Consider the following 9,256-nt stretch of genomic DNA (forward strand, 5'->3'; position numbering starts at 1 on the left):
ATCCGACCAGAAAGGAATGAAGAAATGAGAATTCAAAAAAATGAGGAGAGGCTTAGGAACCTCCAGGACATCTTTAAACGTTCCAACATCCGGATTATAGGGGTACCAGAAGGGGGAAAGAAACAGCCACGAGTGGAACACTTATTTGAACAAATAATAAAGGAGAACTTCCCCAGTCTGGCAAAGGAAATAGACTTCCAGGAAATCCAGGAAGCTCAGAGAGTCCCAAAGAAGTTGGACCCAAGAAGGAACACACCAAGGCACATCATAATTACATTAGCCAAGACCAAAATGAAGGAGAGAATCCTAGAAGCAGCAAGAGATAAGGGGACAGTCACCTACAAAGGAGTACCCATCAGACTGTCAGCGGATTTCTCAAAAGAGACCTTACAGGCAAGAAGGGGCTGGAAAGAAGTATTCCAAGTCATGAAATCCAAAGACCTACAGCCAAGATTGCTTTATCCAGCAAAACTTTCATTTAGAATGGAAGGACAGATAAAGTGCTTCTCAGATAAGGTCAAGTTCAAGGAGTTCATCAGCACCAAGCCCTTATTATATGAAATGCTAAAGGGACTTATATAAGAAAAAGAAGATGAAAAATATTAACAGTGAAAGGACAGCAAACACACAGTTATTAACAACCACACCTAAAACAAAAGCAAACCAAGAGGACAGCTAGATCAGGAGTGGAACCATAGGAATGAAGAACACATGGAGGGTTAGAAATAGGGGGGTGGGAGGGGGAGAAGGGGGGAGAAGGCACAGAAAATAGCATAGATGGTAGGTAGAAAATAGATAGGGGGGAGGGCGAGAATAGTATGGGAAATATAGAATCCAAAGAACTTGAGACACGTGGTTATAAACTAAGGGGGGGAGAATGGTGGGGGAGGGAGGGTGCGGGTGGAGGGGAATGAAGGGGGGGGGAATAGAACAACTGTAATGGTATAATCAATAAAATATAAAAAAATACATAAAAAAAGATTGGTGGATTGTATCAATGTCAATATCCTGTTTGTGATACTGTACTATAGTTTTGCAAAATATTACCATTAAGGGAAAATAGTTAAAATGTAAATGAAATCTCTGTATTACTTGCAGGTCAATGGATGGACCTGAAGAGCGTTAGGCTAAGTGAAATAAGCCAGTCAGAGAAAGACAAGTACCATATGATTTCACACCTATGTGGGATCTAATGCAGTAAGTTCAGATAAAAAGCAAAATAGGAATGGTGTCAGAGAGAAGGGGTTTAAGGGTCTGTATTAAGCAAATAAAAACAACAAATTCACACAACTGTATCATCATTACTAGAGGGAAAGGTGGGCGAGGGGGGAGGCAGGAGAGAGTAAAGGGGGGATAAATGATGATGGAAAGAGACATGACATGGAGTTATGAACACACAATACAATATACAGATAATGTCTTATAGAATTGTACACCTGAAACCTATGGAATTCTATTAACCAGTGTCATCCCAGTACATTCAATAAATAAGTAAGTAAATAAATAGATAAAATGTTTAGTACCTTACACAATATATAAAAGTTAACTCAAAATGGATTAAAAATTTAAAAGTAAGTCATATAAGTATAAAACTCCTAGAAGAAAACCTAAGAAAAATGTAAGGACGTTGGATTTGGCAATAATTTCTTGGATATGGACCAAAGGCCTGGGCAATGAATGACAAAGTGAAGAAACAGAACTACATCGACCTTAAACACTCCTGTTCATCAAAGGACACAGTCAGCAGAGCGAAAAAGGCAGATTGTGCAGTGGGAGAAAATACTTTCAGGTTATACATCTGAGAAGAGGTTAACATGAAAAATATATAAGGAACTTGTAACTCAATAGAAAAAGAAACCTAATTATAAAATGAGCAAAGGCCTTGAATAGACATTTTTCCAATGATATACAGATGGCTAAAATCATGTTAAAAATATTCGACATCACTATTTATTAGAGAAATGCAAATGAAAACCCCAAGAAAACCTTGCACCCATTAGGATGGCTAACATTTCAGAAAAATAGAAAATAATGTGTTGGCAAGGATGTGGACAAATTGTAAACTTTGTGCTTTCTGGTGAGAATCCTGGTAAAATGGTGTAGCCATTGTGCAAAATAGTATGGCATTTCCTCAAAAAATTAAAACCAGAATTACTATGAGTCAGCAATCCCACTGATGGGTTTATACCCAAAAGAATAAGAGCCAGATCTTGAAGAGATTTGTACACCTATGTTCATGGCAGCATTATTCACGATAGCCAAGAGGTAGAAGCATTTCAAATGTTTGTTGATGATAAATGAATGAACAAAATGTGACATAAACATACAATAGAACATTACTCGGCCTTAAATGGGAAGAGAATTTTGACACATGCTACAACTTGAGGACATTATGCTAAGTGAAATACACCAGTCACAAAAAGACAAATACTGGAATTGGCCAGTGTGGTCATCATCCCACAAAGCAAAGGGTTACCAGTTTGATTCCTGGTCAGGCCACATGCCTGGGTTGGGGGCCTAGTCCCAGGTTGGGGCAGCCGATTGATGTTTTCCCACACATCAATTCTTCTCTCCCTCTCTCTTTCCCCCTCCCTTCTCCTTTGTCTAAAAATCAAAATATCTTTCTTAAAAATTAAAAAATAAAAAATCTAGTGAGGTTGTGACTTACACTATATTGGATCCATAAATACTGATAAATTTGGAGAGAATGGGACATTTTAACAATACTGAGTCAATGAAACTGGTATATCTCTCCACTGATACAGGTTTTGCACATCTTTGGTAAAATTTACTCTTAAATATTGTTTTTTTTACAGTATAAATATTATTAATTTAAATTTCTTTTTACAGTATAAATATTATTAATTAATAAATATTATTAATTGTTTGCACACTGACTTGTATTGTGTGATCTTGCTAGGTTAACTTTTAAATTCTTGTAATTGTTTTTGCAGAGTTCTATGTAAGACTTGTCTATGTAAAAAATCATGCTATTTCAAGGTTTAATCTCCAAAATATACAAAGAACTTACATGACTCCACTCTAAGAAGACAAGCAACCCAATTAAAAAATGGGCAAAAGACTTGAACAGATACTTCTCCAAGGAGGACATACAGAGGATCCAGAGACACATGAAAAGCTGCTCAATATCTCTAGCTATCAGAGAGATGCAAATTAAAACCACAATGAGATACCACTTAACACCAGTCAGAATGGCTACCATAAACAAAGCAACAAACAACAAGTATTGGAGAGGTTGTGGAGAAAAGAAGACCCTAGTTCACTGTTGGTGGGATTGCAGACTGGTACAACCATTGTAGGAAACAGTATGACATTTTCTAAGAAAACTAAAAATGAATATGCCTTTTGATCCAGCAATTCCATGGCTAGGATTATATCCCAAGAACCCTGAGACACCAATCCAAAAGAACCTATGCACCCAATGTTTATAGCAGCACAATTTACAATAGCCAAGAGCTGGAAGCAACCTAGGTGCCCATCAGTAAATGAATAAATCCAAAAACTTTGGTACATTTACACAATGGAATTCTATGCAGCAGAAAGAAAGAAGGAGTTCCTACCCTTTACAACAGCATGGATGGAACTTGAAATCATTATGCTGAGTGAAATAAGCCAGGTGGTGAAAGACAAATATATGATCTCACCTTTAACAGGAACCTAAACAACAAAACAAACAAGCAAGCAAAATATAACCAAAGACACTGAAATAGAGAACAGGCAGACAGGGGCCAGAGGGGAGAGGGGAGGGAATTTCAGGGGAAAAGGGGAAGGATTCATAGGAACAAATATAAAGGACACATGGACAAAAACCAAGGGGGGTGGAAATGGGAGGGAGGTGGGGAAGGATCACTGGGGGGATGGGCTGGAATTGGAGTAAAAGACAGAAAACTGTACTTGAACAATAATAAAAAAAACATATTTTTAAAAATCATGTCATTTCATAGTAGAAATAGTTTTAATTCTTTCTTTCTGATCTATAGGCCTTTTATTTTGTTTATTTGCCTTATTACACTGGCTAGTGCTTCCAGTACAATTTTTAATACAAGCAGTGAGAGTGGATATCCTTGCCTTTTCCTGATATTAGGGAGAAACAAGATATTCACATCAAAATAAACTAGATGTCGAGCCATGAAACAAATTTTAACAAATTTTTAAAAATGAACTGAAATAATGCAGGCTATGTCCTCTGACCATACTCCAGTGGGTTTACCAAAATAATATAGCATTTCATATAAAATGCAGGAAACTTGAAACTGTATAAATACATTTACTTTAGGCCATAGTTGTCATATGTACCACAATATGTTATAAACCCTACTGACATTATGATTTTTTATTTAAATAATCAAATACATTTTAAAGACATTAAGAAGAAAAATATTCTATTATTTTTGTCCACATATTTTTATTTCTGGTGCTTATCATTCCTTCCTGAATATTCTACCTGGTATTATTTCCCTTCAGCCTGAAAAATACCTTTTACATGTCATGTAGTGCAGATCTGCTAGTAATGAATTGTCTTAGTTTTTATTTTTATGAGAACAGCTTTGTTTCTCCATCATTCTTGAAGAATATTTCTCTGAATAAAAAATTCTGGAGTGCTTTTAGCATTTTAAGATGCTATTCCACCATCTTTGGATCCCAATGTTACTGATGAGAGGGTAGCTACATTTTTTATCATTGGTTTTCTGTATACGGTGTGCTATTTTTCTTTGACAGCTCACAATTTTTTTTAATCTTCACTTGAGGATATGTTTACTGATTTTAGAGAGAAATGGAAACAGAGAGAGAGAGAGAGAGACATTTATTGATTGTCACTGGGGATCAAACACACAACCTGAGTATGTGCCCTGACCAGGGATTGAACCCTCAACATTTTGGTGTATGGGATGATGCTCCAACCAACTGAGCCACATGGCCAGGTCTAAGTTTTTTTTATCTACCTTGGTTTTTACTCATTTGACAATAAGATGCCTTGTTGCAATTTTGTTGTTATTTATTCTATATAGGTTTGCTGACCTTGAATCTGTAAGTATGTGTCCTTCCCTAACTTTGAGAAAATGTTGGCCATTATTTCTTTAAATATTTTTACTGCCCAATTTTATTTCTGTTATTTTTCTAGGACCCCAAATCCAAGTGTGTTAAGGTTTTAAAATATTGTTTACAGGTCCCTGAGATTGTGTTCATTCTGTTGCCAATGTTTTTCTCTCTCTACTTCAGATTGGACCTATTTGGTTGATTTCTCTCCAAGTTCACTGATGCTTCTGACATTTACCATCTGATTTACTGAGTAAATTTTTATTTCAGATGTTATGTTTTTAGTTAAGATTTTCAATTGTTCTTTGGTCTGTCCCTGGAGCAGGAGGAATGGCAGGATTTCGAAGAGTCCCCTGTCCTATTATTTTCTTTCTCCTCCCTGTCTCTGCCCCTGAGCATCTATGGCAGAACTGTCAGTGGCTACTCAGTCCCCAAGCATCTCCTTGTTGTCCTTGGGGCTGAGCCCTCTGCACTCTGCAGCAGCAGCAGGGTATGGGGGTTGCCCAGAAGTCTCTCCTGCCCTGGAAGCAAAGAGCTGCTGCACCTCCTGTGTGGTGGAGTATCTATCTTCTGGTTATCCAGTGAGATATGCAGCAGACTGGGTTTGTCTGCGGCACCACGCTGATTGTGCTGCTTTCTCTGGCAGCTTTCAGTGTCATCAGTGGGGTTTCTTACCTCATCCTGGCTCTCTCCCTGTCACCGTCAGCTTCATGGTCTACAAGTCTGTCCTCCAAGATGTACAAGTCAGGAGAAGGCCATCCATTCAAAGCCTACCAGGATGTAGACATTACTCTGTCCCAGAATCTTTCCAAAATTACTTGAATGTTGCCCTGGTGCACATTAACAGGGCTATGAAACTCATTTTTTGTCTCTTTCTGGTGGAAGATCTTGTTGACTCCTTGAAGTTGCTGTCTTCATGTGGTTGATGACCCATGTTAGAGCCACTTTCAATGAAATCACCCTTCTGATTCTTGCTCAACTGCTCATTTTCAGTGTTCCAGTTGTTTATGAGAAGTACAAGACCGAGATTGATCACTGCATTGGCATTGCCCATGATCAGACTAAGTCGATTGTGAAAAACATTCAAGTAAAACTACCTGTAATTGCAAAGAGAAAGGCAGAATAAATACATGGAAACCAGAAGTGCCACAGTTACTTAAATACCACTCGACAGTTTATAATCTTGTTACTTGTACTATTAAGACAAGATAGTAAGAAACTAGGAAAATTCCTTGGCAAATGGAATAGGAAAACTTAAGACAGTTGAAGACAGTCTGAACTGAAGACAGTTCAACTTAAGATAGTTGAACCTAATGGCTGAGCAACTTACAGCCAGGTGCAGATGGTCACCAGGGCAGAAAGCCCCAGTGCCTGGCAGGGGGTGGAACTGGGAAAACAAGGACCTCATCCCCAGAGTAACCTCTCCCCTGGCCTTTCCTGCTTGGAGATAACATCTAGGCCTCAGTTGTCTTTCAGCTCCATGCCCAGAAAAGCAACAAAACAGGTAGGCAACTCCAGGACTGACTGCAATGACTAAAGACCCTCCACCCTGCTATTGGCCAATCAGAGGAGACCAAGACCCTAAAAGGGAACACCTGGAGAAGTGATGAATATTCTGCTGAATTCTTCCCCTGAGACCTCCTCTGAGACTCCTGCTTGTAAGAAACAGATAAAAACTTCAAGAAAAAGGATCCGCTAGTCCTGTGCTCTCCCTCTGGGGAGCAGCCAGTGTCATGCCCTTTCTTTTCCTCACCCCACACACTTTTCTTCACAGGCACCCATCTCCCAAATTCCAAGGCAATGGCCAGCTGGCAGCTTGTCTCTGGCTCATCCCCTGAACCTGTCCCTAAGGCCCCTCTTCCCTGACTTCCCAGTGAGCTAAGGCAACCTGCCTAGGCTCTCCTGTTGCTTCTTTTATGCTAAGCACTTCCTGCCACCCTCAGGCAGGCCCATTCTCTCCCTTGAGAACATACTAATAAAATGCTTACTCATCCATTTCTGCCTCACTCATCTGTAATTCTTTACCGGGCAGTGAGAAGAACGAAGCTTCCAGTACCACTATGAAGGAAAGTGCTCAGAGTCAGCTTGAGCCTTCATTCCAAGGTTTGTTTGTTTGTTTTTAAATTTGGTGTCCCCCACCTTTCCCTTTCCCTACAGTATCAAGCACAAGAATTATTGGACTGAAAAATGAAGTGATATCTCAGAACCTGGAAGAATAAAGACAGAATCAGTTGAATGGATAAATCAATACCTTGATAGTGGTGGAGCTCATAATGTGTGGTTTGAAAGAAGAAAGATTGAAGGATAAAGGAGAAAAATAAAAATAAAATACATCTGTTGGGTTCTTCTATTTAATTTTCAAAAGTATGTAATTTTCTTATGCAGCTTCCCATCATAATTTCCCCCTTATTTTTAAAGAAATAATGGTTAACTTAAGAATGGATTATCAGGGGAAGAGAATAGGATTTCTTCCTATGGGTTTGTGGGGTTTTTGCAGCCCTTGAGTCTATCTTCCTGACCCACAATGTAAGCAGCTACTCTTCATATTCCTTTTTTGCTTATAGATATAACTTTCAACTCTATGAGTAACTTATAGATGATAGCAATATCCTGATTCCCAGAATGCCATCTGACAGTCAAGAATGGAAAAAGAAAGTGGGACTGGAGAGGGAGTCAGCAGGAGCAACGCTGTGAGCACTGCTCCCTCCCATTCATCTCTAGGAAAGGAAAAGTCCCACCAGTTTGGACAACAGTTCTGAGCTTTAGTTTGAGAACTCATTCCTGAATGTGCTTTCCTCCCTCTTTCCTACCCACCTCACCTCAAGTTCAATAAATATGCTCATACTTTTTAAAAGTATACTTCATTGATTATGTTATTACAGTTGTCCCATTCTTTTTTCTCCCCTTTTGCCCCATTCCCTCCAGCATTTCACCCCTTAGTTCATGTCCATAGGTTGTACATGTAAATTCTTTGGCTTCTCCATTTTATGTATGTGCTTAACCTCCCCCTGTCTATTTTGTACCTACCAATTATGCTTTTTATTCCCTGTACCATTTCCCCTATGCTCTACCTTCTCCCTCCCAGCTGATAACCCTCCATGTGATCTCCATCTCTATGATTCTGTTCCTGTTCTAGTTGTTTGCTTAGGTTTTTTTTTTAGGTTAAGTTGTTGATAGTTGTGTTTGTTGTCATTTTACTGTTCATAGTTTTGATCTTCTTTTTCTTAGATAAGTCCCTTTAACATTTATATAATAAGGAGTTGGTGATGATGAACTCCTATAACCTGACCTTATCTGGGAAGCACTTTATCTACCCTTCCATTCTAAAGGATAGCTTTGTCAGGTAGAGTAATCTTGATGTAGGTCCTCGCTTTTCATGACTTTGAATACTTCTTTTCAGCCCATTCTTGTCTGTAATGTTTCTTTTGAGAAACCAGCTAATAGTCTTATGGGGAGCCCTTGGTAGGTGACTGTCTCCTTTTCTCTTGCTGCTTTTAAGATTCTCTCTTTATCTTTAGTCTTTGGCAATTTACTTATTGTATGTCTTGGTGTGGCACTCTTTGAGTCCACCTAGTTTGAGACTCTCTGAGCTCCCTGGACTTGTATGTCTACTTCCTCCACCAGATTGGAGAAGTTTTCTTTTGTTATTTTTTCTTATTTTTTAAAATATATTTTATTGATTATACCATTACAGTTGTTCTATTCCCCCCCTTCATTCCCCTCCACCCGCACCCTCCCTCCCCCACCATTCTCCCCCCTTAGTTTATAACCTCATGTCTCAAGTTCTTTGAATTCTATATTTCCCATACTATTCTCGCCCTCCCCCCTATCTATTTTCTACCTACCATCTATGCTATTTTCTGTGCCTTCTCCCCCCTTCTCCCCCTCCCACCCCCCTATTTCTAACCCTCCATGTGTTCTTCATTCCTATGGTTCCACTCCTGATCTAGCTGTCCTCTTGGTTTGCTTTTGTTTTAGGTATGGTTGTTAATAACTGTGTGTTTGCTGTCCTTTCACTGTTAATATTTTTCATCTTCTTTTTCTTATATAAGTCCCTTTAGCATTTCATATAATAAGGGCTTGGTGATGATGAACTCCTTGAACTTGACCTTATCTGAGAAGCACTTTATCTGTCCTTCCATTCTAAATGAAAGTTTTGCTGGATAAAGCAATCTTGGCTGTAGGTCTTTGGATTTCA

General features: G+C 38.9%; 1 pseudogene; it reads left to right on the top strand.

Annotated features, from left to right (window-relative positions):
• The first annotated feature begins 5,459 nt into the window (after window positions 1-5,459).
• LOC118989650 (reticulon-3-like) lies at window positions 5,460-6,205 on the top strand (annotated as a pseudogene).
• Window positions 6,206-9,256: the final 3,051 nt, after the last annotated feature.

This window comes from Sturnira hondurensis, unplaced genomic scaffold (genome assembly GCF_014824575.4).
Source record: "Sturnira hondurensis isolate 20B ecotype Veracruz unplaced genomic scaffold, ASM1482457v3 Scaffold0006496, whole genome shotgun sequence".
NCBI classification, from domain to species: domain Eukaryota; kingdom Metazoa; phylum Chordata; class Mammalia; order Chiroptera; family Phyllostomidae; genus Sturnira; species Sturnira hondurensis.